Source organism: Triticum aestivum, chromosome 1B, assembly GCF_018294505.1.
Source record: "Triticum aestivum cultivar Chinese Spring chromosome 1B, IWGSC CS RefSeq v2.1, whole genome shotgun sequence".
Lineage (NCBI taxonomy): Eukaryota > Viridiplantae > Streptophyta > Magnoliopsida > Poales > Poaceae > Triticum > Triticum aestivum.
In genome coordinates, this window is record NC_057795.1 from 57,322,193 (window position 1) to 57,346,052 (window position 23,860).

Consider the following 23,860-nt stretch of genomic DNA (forward strand, 5'->3'; position numbering starts at 1 on the left):
TATTGACATGAAGAAAGAAATAGCAATAAAACTGAAGGATATAATGCTAAGCTAACGAATGGGTCTTGTCCATCACATCATCCCATTTATAAAATGACAACACATGTCTATGGTTAGGAAACTAAACCATCTTTGATCAACGAGCTAGTCTAGTAGAGGCTTACTAGGGACACAGTATTTTTTCTATGTATCAACACATGTATCAATTTTTGGTTAATACAATTCTAGCATGAATAATAAATATTTATCATGAAATAAGGAAATATAAAATAACAAATTTATTATTGCCTCTAGGGCATATTTCCTCCACCTACACACGGCCAACAAACTTGAGAGAGCTTTCTTATGGTCTGGAACAGACAAAATGACGGGGGGGAAATGCAAATTAAACTGGGAGACTGTGTGTCGGCCACTCGAATTTGGGGGACTTGGGGTCCTCAACACCAACAAATTTACGTGCGCCCTCCGGCTGCGGTGTCCTTGGTACGAATGGAAGGAGCCTACCATGACGTGGGTCGGATTGGGAAACCCTGGTGACGCGAAGGACCTTAACTTTTTCTACGCTGCCACCACCATCTCCATTGGTAACGGCACAAAGACCCCCTTCTGGGACTCCCCTTGGCTCCTTGGGCGAAAGACTAAAGATATTGCCCTGCTCATCCATGAAGCTTCCATGCGTAATAATTGGAAGGTGCGGGAAGCCCTCAAGCACAACGCATGGATCCTCAAGATCAATCCATCCTCGTCTATCTACGCTGAGCATGTCACGCAATTCTTCACACTTTGGATGCTCCTACATGAGGTCCATCTTAACGAACTCTCCAAGGATGACATCCTTTGGAAGCACTCGGTCTCGGGGCACTATTGGGTGGCCTCCGCATATAAGGCACAACTTCTAGGATTGGTTCTCTCCCCCATGGACAAGATGGTTTGGAAAGTTTGGGCTCCCCCAAAAGTCAAGTTCTTTGGTTGGTTGGCTCTCCAGGACAGGATTGGACCGCGGATAGATTGGCAAAACATGGATGGCCAAACTGTGATCTTTCCTCCCTTTGCAAGAGGGAACAAGAGAGTGAGAGTCACCTATTCTTCAAATGCCGCTTCTCTAGAAGGCTTAGGTCCTTGGTCATTGACAAGTGCCACGTCCCCGATTTCATCATTTCCACTTGGCCCTTGTTCGACTCGGTCCAATCTTGGTGGGCAAGCACTTGTGACGACGGCTATCCGCACAGACAAGCCAAGGCATCCCTCACCATGCTTGTTTCATGGACAATTTGGAATGAGCGAAACACGCGAGTTTTCAGGCATAAGTGCGCCCCTTCGACAGTGCTGCTTTCCTACATCGCCACCGAGGCTAACTTTTGGATCACCGCCGGTGCTAAAAAACTAGGGTCTTGGTTATTGCGCGATTAATCCGCATGCCGTGTACTTGGGTTGTTTGTACCTAACTCTATTCTCTCTTATTTAATGGATGATGCAAAGCTTTTGCCTCCCTTTCAAAAAAATAAAATTAAGGTCATTGTTTCAGCATGGACAGACGTGTGCACTGCATCCCCCTCTGTCTCTGTCAGTGTGGTGGTTTGTTTTGCGCTACTAAATCAGCATCTTGAAAGAGAACTGCTATTGTTGTGACTACTGGAGTACAATTTATGTGACAGAGACATTTTTTGAAGTTGCTTGAATATTTCATTTGTATACATGAACAACTAAAAAATAGTGGCAAGTTTTTTCTTTTTGTGATAGAAAATAAACTATGAGTACGAACTTTCTTTTACCACAAAAAAATATCTTATGTGTATTTGGATTTTATTAAACCTGCTCCACAAATTGTATTTTCTACTATCAAATAATATAAAATTTGCACATTGGAAAAATAACACATGCGTAGACAACCATTTCCTTGGAAAAACAATCCGGGCTGCACAAGCCCCCAGAGTCCAACCATATGAAAACATCTTGGTAAAGCACCCTGGATGCTCTTCCAAATAATCTAGAAATATGTTAGTTGGGAGCTACCCAGCCTCCTCAGCAATCGCGATTCCTGGCCGTTGGTTCTTTCTCTTGATGCATTCTTGACCGTACGATCTCGCTCGGGAGAGATCTGGGCCGTTGGATCAAGCCAGATCACTGCTACAATGAATAGTAACTTCCATTCACTTCTTCTTACTGGTTTTGTTTACTCCGGAATTACTGTCTTAACTCGCTGACGTGTGGGGCCTCTCTCCACTGGGCCGCGCCTGTCGGTCGATGTGGCTCGGCATGGGCTGCGTGCGCCGATCGGCCGCACGGGTGGTAAAATATCTCCTTCCCCGCCCGTGCCACCGCCTGTTATTCCCGTGCCCCACCGAGGGCATTTTTTTCATTTCATGTGTTTGGCCCGTGACGTGTTGGTCTCTGGTTGGCCCGTGGTTGGATGAGACAAAGGAGGGCGCCTGCCATTCTTCGTCCTCCCATTCGCCATCCCATCTTCCCCGCACTCGCCGCCGCAGCCGCCCTTCATCTCGTGTGCTCCGCCTCCTCCCCTCCCCTCGCTCTCATGCAGCCACCGCGGCACTCTGGGGACCGCGCTGGCGCTCGGGGCACTCGCCGCCGTGCTCCCCGGCGTTGACGACGCCCCCGCAGCAGACGGCGCGTGGGAGGCCGACCTCCACGCAAGCCCTAGCGCAGCTTCAGGCGAAGCTCGTGGCACCGGGGACCGGGCGCGTGGGTGCTGCGGTACTCGCGGAGCCGCTGCAGATCCCCGCCGACGAGGCCACGCTGCCGCTCGGGGCGCTCGCCGCCGTGCTCCCCGGCGGCGGCGACGACCCCGCAGTGGACGGCGCGTGGGAGGCCAACCTCCACGACGTGATCCCCTTCCTCTACATCCAGTCCTACAAGCGCCTTGTGCCAAGGCTTCGAATCCATCCATTTGCTCCTGTGTAGCACGCTGGCTCGCCACGGTTTATCAGGGTCTCTCTCTCTCTCTCTCTCTCTCTCTCTCTCTCTCTCTGATGTCAACCTCGTTTGCCTTTTATTTTCAGATCTGCAATGGCTTGAAGAATGAGGCAATCCTTGGAAGCAGCACGTACATGTGTTCCCCCTCTCACTCTGATTTCAAGGTTGTTTCTCTCCATATTCCATTTCTCTCACAATTTGTTTCTTTTTCTGGGCTTTTACTTTATCATGTGTGTGCTATGCTTCTGACAAAATATCTAATTCTGTTGCTTTTCATGTCTATGTAAGCATTATGTTCTCCTTTGTTTAATTTCATTATTGCTATGCAAAGAGAAATCAAGGATTACTTTTTTTGGTACATATGCAGTGTATTTATGTTTTGGGTGGTAACAGTTCAGTTAGAGGTGAGATGCATCGACATAGATGGTTGAAGGCTATACATTAGTTGGATAGATAGATTGAGCAATACAAGAGAAGAATAACTGATGCGTTTGGCAAAATATCCAATAGTCAGCATTGGTGTTTAGTGGGGTTTAAGCATTTCTGGGAGCCCTCTTCCTACCTTATTCTTTCATTTATATCTTGTATTTTAATAGGTCAAGCTTGTGCTTAGTTTGCTTGAATGTAACTTTCTTCCTTTCTGTCAAGGAAGACAATGGCTCTTAGTTGCCATGTTCAGAGTTAATCGCTTGAATCAATTGGATAATGGACATGTTGTCGGAGAAAGACAGGGTTTGAGAAATCTGAAAGAGCTTGAGAATTTAAATGGCCAGAAGAAGGCCAAGAGTGCATAGGGGGTTATTTGTACCATAGAAAAAGTAATGCCTTGGTTCAGTTTACACATTTGAACTCATGCCTTTTAAAGAATAACATTTGTGGTTGAAAATTGACTACTTGAGAAGTTGAGAACCTGAAAATGTTTGTCTGTAATGCATCTATTTGTGTGTCAGACACTTTTCCTTTTCTCACAGAACACAACCTTGTATGTTTTTGGCACAAATTGTCAAATGCTCACGCTATTGGATAGTATGTATCCATAATTTGTTTTCAGTTTTTGTTCTAATTTATTCCCATAAAGAGTATCAACGTGCACTAATTTATAGCAAGATTTAGCCCAGTATTACTAATCATAGGTGTGCTTTTATGAAGGTTATGCTGCTGATGGCAGGTGTCACTCTGGATTGCAGAAATCATGATAAGAGCATGGAGATGGATTGCTGCATATGTATGCTGCCCACACTTCCATTTTCTTGATCATGTGTGTAGAGTTGAACCACTCATTTCATGTATCCTTAATTCTTATTCCTTTTAATCTCCATATGACATGGAAGGTTCTGGTTGTGCTCTATTAACATGATCAGATTTTGTGTGTATTTTGCAGAAAACATGATAAGAGCATGGATGGATTGCTGCAAATTCACGTTGTTGTTGTGGGATCATGCCGGCCCTCCCTTGTGCTAGCCAGCCATCAGGAGCAACTGCCGTTGGTTGATACGGACGCGGCTGTGGCTCCCTGTGGTGCTCCTCTCGTGTTGCCTCTTCTTCCTTGTGGGCTTCTTTGGCTCCCTCCTCTTCACCCAGGTAACATGGTGGACCCACGTCACCCCCATCTCGCAAGTTTGTTTCGTCGCACGCGGGCTTCTGATCTGGGGTCGCTCTGTCGGTTGTTCCATGGCAGGATATGCAGGGGGGTCGGAGGAGGACATGGAGCGGCCACTACCAAGGGAACGGCTGCTCTGTTTACCCTTATTGTCGGTTTCACTTGCCTGGCCTAGGTATGCTGAGACAATCATTATGTGAGGTGATCTATCCATTTTTAGAGTTCCCTCATTAGTATCCCTCATTGTTAATTGCTATGCTTAATTGGATACTCTGCAGTGTTGTGTTGTTTGCCTTTTTTGACCCAAATAAACCACCCCATTACCATATTTTACACTAATGCCATATTTAATCATTGACATAACTTTGGAGGTTTAGTTCAGTTAAAAAGATGATGCCATGTGACTGGAAAGTATATATGTTCAGATTATGATTTAAATGGATACGGTGATTGGCAATAGATAAATCATATTAGCCTTGAATTGCAGATTATTTCCTTTTTGTGGTTGGCATGAATGGCTTTTGTACTCAATGGTTTAAGCAGTTGCTCTTTGAAATATAATTTTTCTATGTAAGATCTTACCGGCTGTTCTATTATTTAAAATCATTTGCCATGTTTGTACTCTTGCTGAAGTTTTAAGAGTTTCCCGGGGGTGGCGAGGAGCACCGGCAGATCAAGTGTTTTCCTCTATGAGCTGGGGAGGGGCGGAGGGCGTGCGGGTCTGCTTTGTGCTTGTTGTGACAGTGTTAAGCGTAAAATACCATTTATTCACAAGAGATGGATTAATAGGCGAATATATACTTGTAGGCACAACAGATCTGCGAATACTACTGCTAATGAATGTTTGATCTCATCTCCAGAAAGTTGCTTGGTAGATCTTACTTTTTTGAGAATCTTCCCAATTCTTTTTGGTTTGATGTATATTTGGAGGTTTATCTAGATGAAAAGGTTCTTTAAATATTAGGCTGATGCTTCAACTAAGAACGTCTCCTTTTTAATCTATAGCGGATATTGTCTAACACTGCTTTCGTACTAACATGTATTTTCATATGGCCGAACAAATCAACTGCTAGAGATTTCAGAAACTGTTCAACTATGCATTTTTTGGATACATCTTTTTTGATCACTTTTTTGGACTTTAACTCCCTGTTGTATATGTATGTATATTAATTTTCAGTGGATAAGTTTCAAGGGTTTTAACTTTTTCCTTTGCACTTCCTAGCGACCTAGACCAGCGCCATGGCAACAAGCTTGCCCCCCTACCCCGACCTTGAACTTGAGCGGCCGATACCACCATGACTTGGCGGCACAGCTGGTGGAACCGGCGTCCCTAAGCGAGCCATCGTCCAGGATGGCCGCTGCGCTTGCGCCCAGTAGGTACTACTCCCTTTATCTCATCTTCTCATCAGCTAATGAACACATGTGGTTCGTCCGCCTTTTGTTTTGTTGGATCCAAGAACCCTGCTTTCATCCCAAATCCAGAACGATGTTCCTTTTTATCTGGATTGGGATTTTAATTAGGAAGATTTTTTTCTAGGTACAGGAGTAGAGGCATTGTTTCCAAGGTTAGTAGTGAGGTGTTGCAGATTAGAGCACCATCGACAGTTTTTGAGCACCATGGCCAGGCAGAGGTGCTCCGTGTGCCCTGCATCTTCAAAAGAATCATCTCATGTAGTATTCCAAAAGAGTAGCATTATGTAAAAGTCTGGTTATGAAAATCATATGATCAGAGATAACACACTAATCAACTTTTTACATTACATTACTTAGTTGTGAGCTAGAACCTGAAGAAAAGTGAAGCAAGCTAGATACATAAAAATTAGGCACTCCCTGCAACTCCAATACCAAATAGGCAGACAGACATCTTGGCATTCGACTGTAGGAGACAATGAGCTTGAGAAGTGAGATGGTTCTGTTGAAGTAAAGATGCATTTGGGTGGTCTGGCCGTTGACCATTGCGTCCATATGTGGGGTTGGCTGGTCCTGCACCTCTTCCGGCGGTAGCGGCTGGGCGACAGCTGAAGATCCTTCTCCAATTTGAACTCCATTTTTTTAAAGATTCCCTATTTTTTTGCACACTGATGATCACATTTTTGGACTGTATAATTGATCTTGGTATGGTTTATAGCTTCCTGCTACAACTCTTACCATTGTCCAATCAAGTTCATCCATGTCAAACACTATTGACTTGAAACTGAGTAGTGTCAAAGAGAAGGTTTGATTGTACTATTTAATTGCTCATCAATTTCATTTTCTACTTTCTTCAGTTGGAAAACTTCAACCTAAAAAATAAACTGGTGGTCTATACGAAATAACACATCCATTTTCTACTGATTTATGCCTCACTTTTTATTTTCCTCAGCCGATTAGAGTAATAAGTTGATGGTCATTCTCTACTTTGTATTTGTATTTTTTATGAGATTGATCCAAGAAAGAATGACATGTATGCAATACTCACTAAATTTTAGGGTTGTATAGCAAGGCTTATAGTCTCGAATTATTACTGTAGATTGTCTTATTTTATGAAGTATTTTGTTTAGTGAATATATATTCCAAAATTTCTCATGTACTGTGTCTGTAGAGGAGAAAGGACCTGATTGCAGGACACTAAAATATTCTTGGCTGTCAAAGCTCCGCGGTCGCTTACACATGTATATTATCCATGTAGTCTCGGTTATCTAGGATCAATTACAACAAGGCACTTGCATATTTTTTATAATGGTGACATATTTTCTTAATTTAATATACTTCCATCTCACTATGTTGATTTATTCATGCTATTTTGACGAGGATGGCATCAGTGCCAGTTCATGGCTATGCAAGGCATCAGTGCTTGATGATTCGTCATAGAGTGATGTGTTACTCGTTGGGGACTTAATTTGCAGCGGAAGCAGATGCAGTAAACTCTGAAAACTAGATTATTTTTGCTCATATGACATGAACACAATGGGATTTTTTTGGGGGAGTTGATCGTGCTTGCCTTTCCCTGAGCTCCAGCTATTCACGCTACCGCATATAATATCCATCGTAGCTATATAGATGTCGCCATCATTATGCTATTAGACATAATCTGGACTACTGCCTTTCAAAAGGGTACAATATTATTTTCAGTTTGTATACCTTGATGTAGTGTTGTAGCTTGGTTTATTTGAAATTTTAGTGTTCATGTTAACAATCACTAAAAATGATACAATTGTGGATGTAGGTTTCTATTGAAACAATCACTAAAAATGATAAATATGCAAGTGGTGCAGATTGTTGTTACCATGTGGATCTTAAGCTCCACCATTTCCTAATTTTTCTCTCCTGTCCGCCTCTAGGTTTCTCGGCAAGGCAATGGTGTGCGAACCATGTGCGCCTGCCTAGCTGTATTTCGGCTCGCGGATGCGGCGGATGAGGCACATGAGCAGATGAAAGAGGAATAACTGAAGCCCCAATGCCTCCACACATTCTTGCTCCCTGACAATGGGAGTACTAGGTTCCAAACTCCTTTCCCTTCCCTTATATTTACAATTCCTTTTATATTATCCATCACTGATGTTGATTGTTGACTGAAATATTTAGTTCTGTTGTTGCACACCCCATATCTGCACACTATGTGTTTATCAGTTTAGTTGGTCCTCACTGTTACTGAAAATAGATAGGTTATCCACGATTGATGTCGAATTTGGTGTTAGAATTGTTAATGAGAATCTAGAGAGTGCCTAATGTTACATCAACCTTTCTTCGGTGCCCCAAATGCACTATCGGTGTTGATCAACTACAAAGAACATAGCATAATATGGATGGATTAAAATGGAGGTACATGGAATGCAATCCAGCAGAGGAACTCAACGAGTCAAAGAACTCATAGAAAGTTGCCGGTTCACCTCACACTTGATCTGTTAGCTTTTTTTTAACTTTCAGTAGTAGCATGTATGGTCACGTAGATGAGTTATTCATAAAGCTTACTGGTTCTTATAAAGGTGTCTCTTTGTCCTTCGTTTTTGGTTACTTTGAATCGTTTTAAATGGACGTTGAATCCTACTACATGTTATGTTCTATCATGCCCAGGTTCAGCAAAGGGTCTTTTCATGGATAAAGAAGAGGGTATATCATCTAACTATTATCAGGTTGTAGGTGTGCGCATAGTTATTGTGTACCATTACATTCATATTATTCATTTTGCACTCGGCTTTCATAGAAGACAATGGTTTGTTTTGTTTTGTTCATACGACCTGTTTTGGCTTTTGAGATCAGTTTCAAGCTCTTGATACTTTGAAGTTTATACTGCACTTCACATAAAAATACCTGAGCATATGTTTTTTTGTTCAGAAGAGTGAACATCTATACTTGGATGCTTTTTCCACATGCATCTCAATGTTGACTTGATTACTGATGAAAGGATCTCCATGCCAATTGCTGTTGGGAAGCATTTGCCTCTACACCGATGACCCTCTCATGTTGTATTATACAATGAGCTACCATGACGTCCTCCACCGACAGCTATTTGAACCTTAGTGCAAATTCTTCTGTAAAAATGACTCGCATCAAGTCTTTTGCACTTTCCTCTCGACTTTCTAAATGGGGATCATACTATGTGTTATTGCTTTCTTTGAGATATATCAATTGCCATGGAGTTCCTTTTATCTGTCACCGCCTTCATACCTTTCTATCCTGAAATTTATATGGTGTACTGCTGAGCTATCTGGGGTTGGTCCTGATTGGGTTGGCATGTGGCATGTAACTAAACTTATTTTTACTGGACCCACTGGTAGAAAAAGAGGCTTCCGTCCAGCCCCATTAGTCGCGAAACTGTAGGAACCGCGACTAATGAAGTCTTTAGTCGCGGTTCGGCAGACGAACCGCGACCAAAGGCCTGGGCCCAGGGCGCTCGGTGGCCAGCTGGTGCACGTGAGGGGATTTAGTCGCGGTTGGCCAGGCCAACCGCGACTAAAGGTGCCCAAAGGCCTTTAGTCGCGGTTGGCCAGGCCAACCGCGACTAAAGCTCCTCCCCTATATATACCAGTTCAGCATGCTCACTTAGCCATTTGGTGCCACTTCTCTTCACAAGCTTCACAAGGGGGTGTAGGTTTGCTTTTGGTTCCTCTTATGCACACAAGGTGTTTGATGAAATGCCCCAAGAGGGTGAAACAAACATGATATGAAGTGTTGGAGCCACACTTGAGGTTCCTCATTTATTTTTTTCCTCCTCGATCGCGGTTAGCAACTTGAACCTTTCATGCATGTGTGTCATTGATAAAATATGCATGTGTGTTGTTCATTGTTTAATTTCTATTGTTTATAGCTAGTTAGTTTAACAAATGCATGATGGTTAATTATATATTTTATATTATAATAATGCAGATGAATCGGCAATGGATGTACGGTAACCGACTATCCGCGAGTTCACTACGGGTTTGAAAGATTTCCTCGTAGTGGCTAATGCGAACAACCAGAAGGGTTTTGTTATCTGTCCATGTGTTGACTGTAAGAATCAGAAGGGTTACTCTTCCTCAAGAGAAGTTCACCTGCACCTGCTTCGGCATGGTTCATGCCAATGTAAATTATATGCATACTCGTAGTCTTCATAGCCGCCGCAGTTGTACTGGTAGTCGTCGCCTTCTAAGTTGCCGCCGTCGTCGTCGCTGCTGTCGTCGCTGTCGTCGGGCGGCGCTCGTGGCTCGAACTGAGGGTAGCGCAGGCGGGGGATATCGCCGGCCATGATGTAGTCCATGACGCTCTGCAGAGTCCGGCCGTACCACCATAGCCGACGGCCGGCCTCTGGTATATTATTTTGAATTGAATTAGTTTTATTTTTCTTAATTTTTTGATATATTATTTGTATTTTTAAGATTTTGAATTGAATTAGTTTTATTTTTCTGAATTTTTTGATATATTATTTGTATTTTTAACATTTTGAATTGAATTAGTTTTATTTTTCTTAATTTTTTGATATATTATTTGTATTTTTAGAATTTTGAATTGAATTAGTTTTATTTTTCTGAATTTTTTGATATAATATTTGTGTTTTTAACATATTGAATTGAATTAGTTTTATTTTTCTGAATTTTTTGATATATTATTTGTATTTTTAAGATTTTGAAAAAGAAAAAGTATTTTGAAAAATACCTTTAGTCGCGGTTGGCCTGCCCAACCGCGACTAAAGGTCGTTGCGCGCGGGAACGCAAAAACCCGCCAAAAACCCCTTTAGTCGCGGTTGGTCTGGCCAACCGCGACTAAAGGTTACCCTTTAGTCGCGGGTCGCCTCCCCAACCGCGACTAAAGGGGGGGGCTATAAATACAAGGGCCCGAACCGTCGCCTCCATTTCTCGTCTTCTCTGCCGCGCCGAAGGCCTGCCGCCGTCGCCCTTGCCCTCGACGCCGCCCGCCGTCGCCCTCGCCCTCGACGCCGCCCGCCGTCGCCCTCGCCCTCGACGCCGCCCGCCGTCGCCCGCCGCCCCCTCTCGCCCACGTACGGCGCCCGCCGCCCCCTCTCGCCCTCGTACGCCGCCCGCCGGCCTCCCTCGCCCACCGCGCCGCCTCTCGCCCGCCCTCAACGCCGCCGGCCGGCCTCGCTGCCGCGCGCGCACGCGCGTGCCTCTCTACAGAGAGCGAGATCGTGGAGAGAGAGAGAGAATTTTTTCTTTTTTTTTCTTTTTTTGTTCTTTTTAATTTTTACTAGTTAATTAGTTTAACAAAAACGGTAAAATAACTTAAAACTTGATAATTAACAAAAAAAACGTAAAATTTGATAATTAACAAAAAAACGTATATACGGAGAGGGGGAGGCGAGGGGGGCGGCGATGCGCGCGGTGTTTTTTTAGGGATCGAGAGGGGGCGGCGAGGGTTATACATGTGTGTTGTCCTCGCCTCCCTCTCCGTGACGCCGTCGTCTGCCGCCCCATCTCGCGCTCTACCGCGACACCCTCTCCCACCCCTTCCTCGCCCCCTCCTTTTGCCACCGCCCTTTCGCCACCGCCACCGCCACCGCCCCCCTTCTTCACTTAATTAATTTGTTTTTACTACATGTTTTCAGGACTGACATAATGGCGGACGATAGAGCTGACCCGATTATGGACAACTATGATCCGGACGGTGAAGCACATATGTTCGGCATCATAAACGGCGATATTCTATATGTGCCGACCGGACAAGAAGAAGATGATATCTCTTCTTATCTGAACCTTGACAGTGAAGATGAAGGGCGCCGTCAGCAAGATGATGCCGAACAAACGTCGATAAACGACGATCTTCAAATGGAAGTAGCAAACCACCTCCGGCGCCGAGGTATATATATACATTGAGCCTCTGGTGATACAAACTAACTGATTTGAATAAATATGTGTGTACTAACGCGCGCGACTCTCTTTCTTATTTTAGCCCTCGGCCGGATCGTCGAAACAATCGAGTACGTCGTTAAAGCATGGCGCAACCAAGATGATGAAACAAGGAGAAACATGCACCATCGAGGTTGTCGACAGTGCAACCGGCAGGCCGCTGGAGCCCCGCAAGAACGCCACCAAGTTTGTCAACCAATGCGGAGCCATTGTTAGAGACAACGTCTCGATCACCGTCCAGGAGTGGAATAAGCCAAAGAAGGCACCAATTGCTGGTTTCACTTCTGTCGATAAGAGAACAAAAAAAGATTGCTTCAAGAAGCTTATGGAACATTTCGTTCTACCTCCGGAATACAACAAATTCGATGAGGAGGGTAACAAGATTGATGAAAACAAGGAGAGGAGGAGGCTAGTCAAACAGTTCGCTCTTCATAAGATGGCCGACGCATTCCGGAAATTCAAGCAAAATCTAGCCCATGACTTTGTCAAGCAGAACAAGACTCCGGATTTCAAAGGACAATATGAGAAACTGAAACATGATTGGCCAGAATTTGTGAAGCAAAAGAAATCGGAGCAGTTCATTCAAATATCGAAAAAAAATAAGGAAAATGCGGCTAAGAAGGAGTACAATCATATTATGGGGCCAGGAGGGTATCACCTTTGGGATCCTAGGTGGGAGAAGATGGAGAACGAGCTGAGGGCGCGAGGAATCCGTCCAATTACGGAGGGATGGGACCCAAGGGCCAAAAGCTGGTGGTACGGGCATGGGGGAACGCTGAACCCGGAGACAGGGGAGTGTGTTTACCGGGGCAAAATAATTAAACCCACCCAAGCCCTTATTGACGCAATGAGGGATGCTCAAGAGGGGAAGATCAAGTTCAACAGAGAGAACGACACGCTGACAAAAGCCCTCGGGAATCCTGAACACGGAGGACGTGTACGAGGCATGGGGCACATTCCGTGGAAAATAGGGTTCCCCCAGAACGATGACCCGTACGGTTACAGAAGCCGGAAGAGAAAGATGGATCGGGAAGCAGATGTTGTGGCGCGGTTGGCATCGGAAATGGATGTGATGAAGAAAACCGTGAGTGTACTAGTAGCCGAAAGAGATGCAGCTCGGGCGCAGCATGAAGATCATCCAGCGGATCTCAGAAGCCAGCAGCGGAGAAGCAGTGTGGCTTCCACGGAGGCCCCATCGGCTGGTGCAGATGCACCGACGATCGAAATTACTGCACCGGAGCCTCTGGTGGTCGAAATTACTGCACCGGAGCCTCTGGTGGTCGAAATTACTACACCGGAGCCTCCTCGCTACCCCGTGGATGATATAAAGGAGATGAAAGAATGTCATCTGTATTATCCTATTGGGAACATGTCCATGAAGGTAGCCATCGGCAGTGCTTTACCATGTTTACCTGGAGCACTCCACCACAACAACCCCATTCAAGATGGCTATGCTCGTGTCACGGTGGAGGACATAGTCCAAGGGTTTGAGGACCTGGAGATTGACATTGCTACACCTGAAGGGGAGAAAAGACTTGGAGATGTCAAGCGCCATTTCATTCTATGGCAAAAGAAGTTTATCAAGTTTCCAGGCGAGGTGCCAAGGACAACAAGTCCACCCCCCTACGGTGGTGGCGGTTCACCTACACCTCCGTCACGTCAGCCGACGCCCCCCAGTCCACAACGTCCGGCGGGTGATCAGACGCCGCCCCCCAGTCCTCGTCCGGCGGGTGATCAGACGCCGCCCCCCAATCCACCTCCGGCAAAGAAGCAGAAGCAGTCCTGGATTATTAACCCGGACCCTTATGTACCTAAGACCACAAAGGTACCGGAGCCATCACTGAAGCCTCTCCCCACAAGGCCTTGGGAACGTAGTGCCGAGGAAACTGCCGCGGCCGCGGCTGCTGATCATGAGAAATGGAAGGCGGACTGCAAGAAGAAAAGAGAGCCCGAGCCCAAGCCAGTATTTTCTGATGAGCAAAAGAAGTGGGCTAAGTCATTTTTGAGCACACCGTCCCAAGCCGCGAAGAATCTGCCTGACGACTATGCACGTGAACTTCGTAGGCAGGCACTCATGTTGAAGGAGAAGAAAGAGCGGGCGGAGAACCAGGAGAACAAAGCCTTGGAGGAGGCCGAGAAAACGGAATTAGAAAGTAAAAAAAGCGGGAAACGAGTTGCCCAGCTCGGGGAACAAAGTAAACAATCGATTGCCCCGCTTATAGTGAAAGCCGCCGGTCCGGATGACCCCGATATCATAGCAGCTGCGGCAGCACATGGATTGACTGTAACGAGTGCCAAAGAACAAGCGGCCAACTTAGGTATTACTCTTCGTGAACTGTTAGGCCTTGATGAGGCGCCAGTGAAGGAGGTAGTAATTACATATGTGAAGAATGGGCCTCTCGTCGAGCCTGCGCAGGAAGAGGATCTACCTCCACAAATGAAAGGTCTGCTGAAATGGTACAAGGGTTACATAAAAAATAAAAACGCCAAAGAATATATTTATGCGGAAGTTAGATATGAGCATCACTTCAAACATTACTATGTACAAATTCATCTGAGTGAATTGTTCCAGCTTTTCAATCTGCGCGAGCTCGACAAATCTATCATCAGTTGCTACGTTCTGTAAGTGATTTATTTCTACCCCATCTCGTTCATATTTCCTGCACTATATATATGTCCTAACTATATTGTTGTGTCCGCTATTATACATGCAGAACGAAGATTAAGGAATGCAGAGTAAGGAACATCCATGATGTTGGGTTCATTGACCCACACATCGTTAATGGATATGTGTTGGAGCATCACCCCGCCGACATGGAGGCAGACCTGTGGCAGTTTCTTACAAAGCAGGAACTCAAAAGTTATATTCTATTTCCTTACCATTTTGGGTGAGTGTTTCTGTCTTGAGCACATTCTCTTTTGTTTACTCCATGCATGGTATGTGGCCGGCTAATCGATGAGTTATGCATGACGTACTGTGCATGTATCGTGTCCGCAGGTTCCACTGGATTCTGCTAGTAATTAAAGTTGACACCTCAGAATGTCTCGTCCACGACTCTCTGAATAAGGATCCAAAGCTTTGGGGCGGCATGAGAAGAATGCTGCAGAAGTAATTATTTTCATTCATTTGCGCTCTATATCGATCGGCCTATTTCGTTCATTTCCTAATATCAAGTAACTAATAACTCTCTTGTTCATTTAATTTTCTTTGCCTCGTAGGGTTTGGAGACGGTTCGTAGATACAAAGGTCGGTGAATTCAAAAAAGAGCTAGAATTCAAAAGGTCAAAGGCTAAGAATGGTGAGGATATTCAGCCAGCGGGGACCAATCTATGTGCATACTATGTCTGTGAGATGATCCGGAGATACACCTCTGAGCGGTGGGTTCCGAGTGATACCAATGCTCAGAGGAATAACCTCCGGATGATGCTTAGTCCAGAAGCTCGCTTCCGACCACTTCAAGAGGAACTAGCTGGATGGTTCAGGAGGGAAGTCCTCCATCCTAAAGGAGAACACCATTACGAGGACGTAGAACTTTATATGCATTAAATTATGTATGGAAACTTGTTCAAAATTGTATATGGTCATCCGATGATATTGAATATATATTGTATATTCCTCTTGAATTCTTTTTGGTTCTAATTTCAAATTTGTTTGAAATTGTACATTCATATGCATGTATGTAGTACCGTAGAATATGTGAAACTCCTTCAAAATTAAAATAAAGCACAAAAGAAATAAAACAATACAAATTAAACAGAAAACAGGTTTAGGGGGGGGCTAAAACCCTAAACCTGCGGCGGCCTTTAGTCGCGGTTGGCCAGAAGAACCGCGACTAAAGGTCCTCCGCCCCGACGGCCGCCTGGCGCCCACGTGGACGGGCCTTTAGTCGCGGTTCTTAAGCAACCGCGACTAAAGGGGGGGGCCTTTAGTCGCGCCTGTTTGGTCGCGGTTGCGCAACCGCGACTAATGGCAGTTGCGAACCGCGACCAATGGCCCTTTTTTCCACCAGTGACCACTATTGTTATATAACCATCTATACCTCTTTTGGTTAAGTTTCCATCAAAACTGAGGCATTATAAATGTCTATATTTTTTTGGGTCGGTTCATGGATGATGCTTTTGTGTAACCTATATCTTGCTATGCTCTATTTTATATACAATGCTCAAGTTTCTTTGTTACCACGTTGGATATGGTTGCACCCGGCAGGGTTGTGGCAAGCCGTATTTCCTACTAGGTTCAATATGACCGCACCCGGTAGGGGTGCGGGGGTGCAGCAAGCTGCACTTACAATCTACTCCCTCCGTCCCATAATGTAACGTCTTACACATGACACGAAGGGAGTAGATAATAAGGATGTGTTGGTGACTCACATGGGGTTCGGGGGGCAACATGAGGACGACCACACTCCATCCAATCACGCTAAGACCATGTACAATGCAAAATATTTAGAGATGTGCTTATAAAAATAAACCATTTTTCTTAAGAACTGCTGGGGTTTTTTTTGTTGGCAGAGGTGCGTAAGTGAGTATGCTATAAGAGCATCTCCAACAGCCGCGCTTTGCGCCGCGCGCAAAAAACATGTTTGCCGCGCGCGCTTCGGCTGGTTTAGCGCGGCCGCCAGCGCTGGCTCCAACAGCCGCGCTATAATGCAGCACGCGCGCGCGCCGCTCCAGCAGCGTGCAAAAATACAGTGCGCGCGACTCGCCTGGCATTTTAACATATATGGCATTTTGGACACAAAATGAGTTTGAAACATTCATCAAAATGCAATGAACATGTGAAATTTGACACAAACAAGTTGATGAATAAAAGTTCATGCTCACAAGTTCAAAATCATGTCCACAAGTTCATCTAACCAAGTTCAAAATGCAAACTAAAGTTCAAGACATAAATGAAAGACACATCAATCATCTTCCTCGTCTTCGTCCTCATCTTCCGAAGACGATTTTTCCGCCTCCGAAGATGAATCTTCTTCCCTAACCTCATCACGCACCGCATCACGTGAAGCTCTGACGGTGTTGGCAAGATCTTCAACGGCATCTTCATGGGAATGTGTGTGAGGAGGCACATCGAAAGACATTCCACCCATGGCGGCCGGAGGTGCACCCATGCCTCCCATGAGAGAAGTAAAACTCATGCCTTCCATGGCGGCCATAGCGTCGGAGGGTGCTCCAAAGCCACCCATGCCTCCCATGGCGGCCAGAGGTGCACCCATGCCTCCCATGGCTCCAAAGCCACCCATGCCTCCCATGGCGCCAAGGCCACCACCACCCATGCCGCCAAGGCCACCGCCACCCATGCCGCCAAGACCACCGCCACCCATGGCGCCGAGGCCACCGCCACCCATGCTGCCAAGGCCACCGCCACCAATGCGGATCATGACTCTTTTTTGGATCAAGACTTCTTCACGGGCAAGGTTGACATATTCCTTTTGCGCATCATTGATTAAAGATGTGTCCAAGAAGAACAAGTGCTTCTCCCATTCCAACAACTTAGCTCGCTCCTCCATGCCCACCTTCCTCTCCTCCAATGCCACTTTCCTCTCCTCGGCAGCCACCCTCCTCTCCTCGTCCGCCAATCTCCTCTCCTCGGCCGCGGCGGCTTGGTTCCTTGCCATTTTCCTCACCTCGTTGGCTTCTTTTCTTGCCTTCACAATAGCTTCCACAGCATTTTTGAGCTCATCATCTCCTTTCCTCTTCTTCTTTTCAGTTTTGTCTTTCTTGCATCCATCCAGTCGTTTTGGCTTCGAGTATGAAACCGAGTTGGGTGTGGGGCTTCTCTTGCCGTCATCACTTGATGCATCATCCTCCTCATCATCATCATTCAACTCAATTGTTCGCTTGCGTTTGTTGCTCAAATGCAAATCATCCAAATCTTCACGCTTCTTCCATTTCTCATCATCCTTTAACACTTCATAGCAATGAGGCAAGGTAAAGATCCTTCCTTTCTTGATCTTCCCCTTCTTGGTTGTCCTCGTCTCTTCTTCGAACAAGTTTTGTGCAATGTTGTACTACAAGAAAAACAAAACAAGTTAGCACTTCGAACACCAAAAACAAGTATGATGAACATGTATGAGATGCCACTTACTCTATCATCCTTATTTTGTGCCACTTGGGTTAATCTTGTCAACTGCCTTTTGTGCGGCCCCCACTTTTGACAATCCGAGTTGATTGTCGACCATCGGGACCAAAGTGATCTCTCGGAGCGGTCAATTCCGCTCATGTTGTAAGCATCAAAGTGTTCTTTCATTCGCCCCCAATAAGCATCTCTACTTTGATCACCTCCAATGGATGGATCCCTCGACACTTGCAACCAAGTATTGCATAGTAACTTGTCATCATTGGTGGTATAATTGCCCGCTCTTCCTTTCGGCGCGTCGACAATGCCCTCACCCTCCTCGTCCACCTCAAACTCATGGTCTTCGAAATGGATGTCATTGGTTTGAGACCAATGCAAATTGTTGGACCCAACGCCCATATTTGACATGTATGCCTCATCGTTGAGACTACAAAGTTTTTTGAACAATGCAAATAAGCTATCTATATGATGATGCATTGAAAAAATAACAAAAAAATAAAAGATGGAATTTTTTTACCTTGGGGACATTTCGTCAAACACATGGTGCGCGTCGGCGGCCGGCTCAACGAGTGAGCTCGTCGGCGCTTCGGTAGCCGTCGCGCCCGTCAAACGCCTTGCAAGCTTCTTTCCCCTCGCCTTCGAGCTGCCGGAGCCATCCGCCGCCTTGTTCTTCTTCGCGGATGTCTTGCCCTTCTTCGGTCGCGCCCCATTGGGGAGCTTCGAGGGTGCGGCGGCGGCACGGGACGGCGCCGGCGCGACGCCCCCCGTCGACGTGGTCATCCGCGGCGGCAAGAAGAGGATGCGCGCGAGGCCGACGCTCGGCGGAGCTCCGGCGGTGGCAACGCCAACGCTCCTCGCGCTAGGGTTTCCGACGGCAGCGGCGGGGCAGGGGTCGCGGCTGTACAATGGGATGAGCATGGTGTCGGCGTGTGCGTCCATGGCGAAGTTCGCCGGCGCCAGCGCGCGCGGGTCGTAGGAGGCGGAGAGGAGAGAGTGCGACGCGAGCGCTCGAGTGTGCCGCGCGCGGAAGCGGGCGCCCCAAATACACCGCGCGGGATAGCGTATCCGACCGCGCGCCCAACTCGTTATAGCGCGCGCATGGTTTTTACGCGTCCGCTAGAGCCACCAGCCGCGTTGCACGCGTGCTAAAACGGCCTAATTTGCAGCGCGGTACTAATTTAGCGCCGCTGTTGGAGATGCTCTAAAGCAACGATGCTTCAAAAAGGAGACCAGTTCATTTTTACTAGCATCTCTCGGTGGCGGCGCAGTGATAGGCAACACGATCTGCCAAATGTACCTACTTTCATGTCCTCCCCTTTTTTTAGTGGAAAACTTTTGTGTTCTCTCAATCGAACATGGTCTCATGATTCACAATTCCTATTTTCCGCTCAGTGCATTCCTCAAAAAAAGAAAACCCCGCTCAGTGTAGAGCGACAAGGAGGGGAGCCTAGTCAGCGCCGATTAGGGGTTTCGGCGCCTACACTGGCGCGCCCCTGGGCTGGCCCAAAACAGGTCCGCGACTGAAGGGAAAACAGGAAAAAAAAATGGTGCGTGTAGGTAGAACCGAACCTACGCCCTCGTGGTCGCAGCTAGGCTGCGCTAACCACTCCGCTACTTAGGCAGATCTGCTAGGATAAGTCTTTTCTATTATTTTCTTGATTCCTCTTTCCTTTTCCCTTTTTTCCCCTTTTCTTTTTTTCTTCCTTATGAGATGACATTTTTCAATTCGTGAATTCTTTTCAACTCGATGAACTTTTTTTAATTTTTGATGAACCTTTTCAAATTCGAGAAAATTTGAAAAAAGTTCACTAATTTGAAAAAAAGTCCATAGGATTTGAAAAAAGTTCTCTGGATTTGAAAAAAAGTTCATCGCATCTGAAAAATGTTCATTGATTATGAAAAAAAGTTCAATAAACTTGAAAAAAGTTCATCAATTGAAAAAAGTTCACTAATTTGAAAAAAAGTTCATCAAATTTCAATAAGTTCATTGGATTTGAAAAAAACTTCATCACATTTGAAAAAAAGTTTATCAAACTTGAAAAAAGTTCATCGAATTATAACAAAAAAGTTCATCAAATTTGAAAAAAACGAATTTAAAAAAGAATATAAAAAAACAAATAAAACCGCCCCGGAAATTACCACGAATCGGGACAAAACCGGTTTGGGAAGCTTCTGGAAGCTTCCCAAGACTGGAGGATTCCCGCGACTGAAGAGGAACAAATAGAAGAGAACACAACCTACTAGCCAACAGTTGTCCTGTGGCGTTGTGGTTATGGTTCTTGGAATTGAAAGAAGTGATCGGGAGATCGACTCCAGGAGCGAGCACATTTTTTGAACCATTTTACAGAATAAACATAAATGGGCCGGCCCAGCTCGTCAGCGGAGGGGGAGCGCTGCAGTTGCCCGTTTGCCAACGGGCGCTTAAGCGCCAAATAGGAATTGCCGACAAGGAGCTCCTCCAAATCCATGCGGCAGCTCCTATTCGAAGAACTATGCATTAAATTGCCCACCTTTTTGTACAGCACACCCCTCACTAAATGGGCCGACCCATTCGCATGGCTTTTTTTCAGTCTGCGTTTATTCGGTTAAGAAAAACATGAAAAATAAAAGAGAAAACAATTGGGGTAAAGTATTTTTATAAATGTTTTTAAATTATTTGTCAAAACTATAAACATTTTTAACGTGAAAATTCTTTATTATATTTTTTCGAAATTTTAAACTTTACTAAATGTAGGTTTTATTAAAAATTTGATACTTTTGGGTTTTCTATACATTTTTTAAATTTTGAAATTTCTGAGCATTTTCAAACATAAAAACAAGAAACAATATTGGACCCTTCTAGGAGGTTTCGGAAAACTGATAAAAGCTGGACATTCTGAAACTTGTAGCTAGTAAATGGGCCTGATCATCTCACATTCGCTCGTTGGCTTGTCAATGCGATTAGCTGGCAATTTGGGCATTTCCTATTTGGCGGCATGGTGCCAGTTAACGTGCATTTTGTTAACTGGCGCCTGTGGCGTCCGTAAATGGGCCGGCCCATTTAGGCGCCGTATCTTTTTTTTTTGAAAATTCTGTGAACTTTTTTGAGATTGATGAACTTTTTTGAATATTGATGAACTTTTTTGAAATTTAATGAACATTTGTCTTGTAAATGGATGAACATTTTTTGATTTATGATCTTTTTTTTCAGTTCCATGAGCTTTTTCTAAAAATGCATGAACTTTTTTTCAATTTCTATGAACTTTTTGAAATTTTATGAACTTTTTTTTCAATTTGAATGAACTTTTTTTCAAATCAATGAACTTTTTCAAAATTTATGAACCTTTTTTTAAGATATGAACGCATTTTTTCAAATGGATGAACTTTTTTTCTTTAAATCTGTAAACCTTTCTTCATTTCATATTTTTATTTTCGTAAAAAAAATAGAAAAGTTGGGGCAGCATGCTAGTGGGCCGGCCATGCTAGCAGCACTGCAGGCGCCGGATCGTTAACGGGCGCCTGCAGCGCTGTATAGGAGCTCCCGGCAATTTGCCCCAATCAGTATAAAACTGGAATTGCCATTTGGCGCCTTATTCTTCAACTAGAGGCCTATAAGCCAATATGGCTCGTGTCACTCTTCGCTAGTACAAATACTGGAAAAGCTATATGGGTGCTGCTATCCCTCACAAAAGCTATAAATCGCTTACTGTGATACATGTCATAGCCTTGTCTACAAGTAGCGTTGAAGTGGGCCGACACAATAAGCGGTTTTGGGAAGCTTCTAGAAACCAGTTTGTATCGGTTTTAGGGCATCTTCAATGCGCCCCTAGAGCAAAAGCGGCTCAAGCACCCGCCTCTACTTCTTGCGTCGACGCCTGATTGACGCCAGGAATTAAAAGCCCAACTGTCGATTGACCAGGATTTCTAACCTGGCGTCTCTGTGTTAGCGCCCCCGTTGGAAATGCCCTTAGAATCTATTTTACAGTTTTTTCCTCTTGGGTTTTTTGTATTTTTCTTTAATGATTTTATTTTGGTTTTTCTTTTGTTTTTTCTTTTGATTTTGATTTGACCTTTATTTATTTATTCCAATATATGTCTTTTCAATATATGTTGAACATTTTAAGAATATAAACTTAATATTTTTGACATACACATTGATCATTTATCTGAATACATGTTGAACATTTGCAAAAATGCACACTGTACATTTTTCTGAATACAAAGTGAGCACTTTTAAACATAGGTTTGAACATTTTTCACATATGGCAAATTTTCAAAAAAAAATTCAAAAAGACGTGTTATATTTGTACAACCTTTCTTTTAATTAGAACAAATATTTTCTAAAACTGTCCAATTTTTTTTACTTTCAAGAAAATTGCTATGAAACATATTTTCGAACATTCGAATTTATTCTAAATGTCCTGAAAAAGTTGATAAATTATGTGAACATTTTTTTACATTTTCAGAAATATTTAAAAATATATTAATTTATCATATGTTGTGAACATGAAAAACTGTAAATCCCAAGAACATTTTTTGAAGTTTAAAAGCAATTTAAATGTGTGGTGAATGTTGTTATAAATTGAAGTAAAGTTATTTTGGAATAATATATATTTAGAATATTTCAAAACAATAAAAAGTGAAAAAATGAAAGAAATGAACAAAACTAACTAACTAACTACTCCCTCCGTTCCTAAATATAAGTCTTTGTAGAGATTTCACTATGAATCACATATGGATGTATATTGATGCATTTTAGAGTGAGATTCATTCATTTTGTTCAGTATATGGTCTATAGTGGAAAACTCTCCAAAGACTTATATTTAGGAACGGAGGGAGTAATGAAGAATGAACGAACCAAATCAACCACTGCCAACTATGCCAGCCCAGTAAGGCCACCCATTGCGGCGAAGCTATGCTGCAGCTCACTGTGAGCGAGCTATAGACGCGCCTTGTATACTTGTTGTAAGTGCATCTAGTGCCACCCCTAGTTGGTTTTGGAGTATTGACGACAAAGTTGGTTGAGGGACTAATGCGTTTGTGAGAATTGCAGGATAACGCAGGTAGTGTCCCTCATTGATTCGGTTTACCTATCAGAGATGACCCCTAAAAATGTATGAAGACATTGAAGACAATGGTGGTATGAGAAGATATTCATATTGAAGAGTATGACATGAGAAGACATTACGTGAAGACAATGGAGCGCGAAGACTGTGTGATTTCGTCATTTCCTTTCTTCTTTGTTGAGTCATAGGAACCACCGTACTGTTAAGTGGGGTCCAAGTGAACTAAGTCAGAGTAACTGAAGTGATGCTCAACCCAAATCCTATGTCTTCGAGCGAAGACAATGAGAGCAAATCTTATCCAGAGTTGAATGAGTCAGCTTTGCTTGTAGCCCAAGTAAAGTTGCCGTGTGTGTTTGAAATCTGACCGTTGGAACACGTGTCAGTTCTTTAGTGACCTAGGGTCATTTTGGACAAATCAGGTCGGGTTGCCTGGTGGCTATAAATAGCCCACCCCCTACACCATAAATTGGTGGCTGCTCAAAGTTTGTATACGGCTTTTGTCGTTTGAGAGCAACCCACCTCGAAGCATTTGAGAGAGAGAAATCCTTGCGAGGACAAAGCCCAAACACCCAGAGCCAAAGAGTGTTAGGCATCACTGAAGTCTTTCTGTCTGTGTGACCTAAAGACTTATTACACTTGAGGACTGTGTATCCTCCAGCCGATTAGGCGTCGCGTTCTGAGCATCCAAGAGTCATTGTGGATTGCCGAGTGAACAAAGTCTGTGAAGGTTTGGAAGTCTCCCTTGAAGACTTACCAGAGTGATTGGGTGAGGACTAAGTGACCTTAGCTCAAGGGGAATAAGGTGAAGACACGGTCTTCTGAGTTAAATCTCAGCCTCCCTAACTAGACGTACAGTTGTCACAGCAACTGGAACTGGTCCAACAAA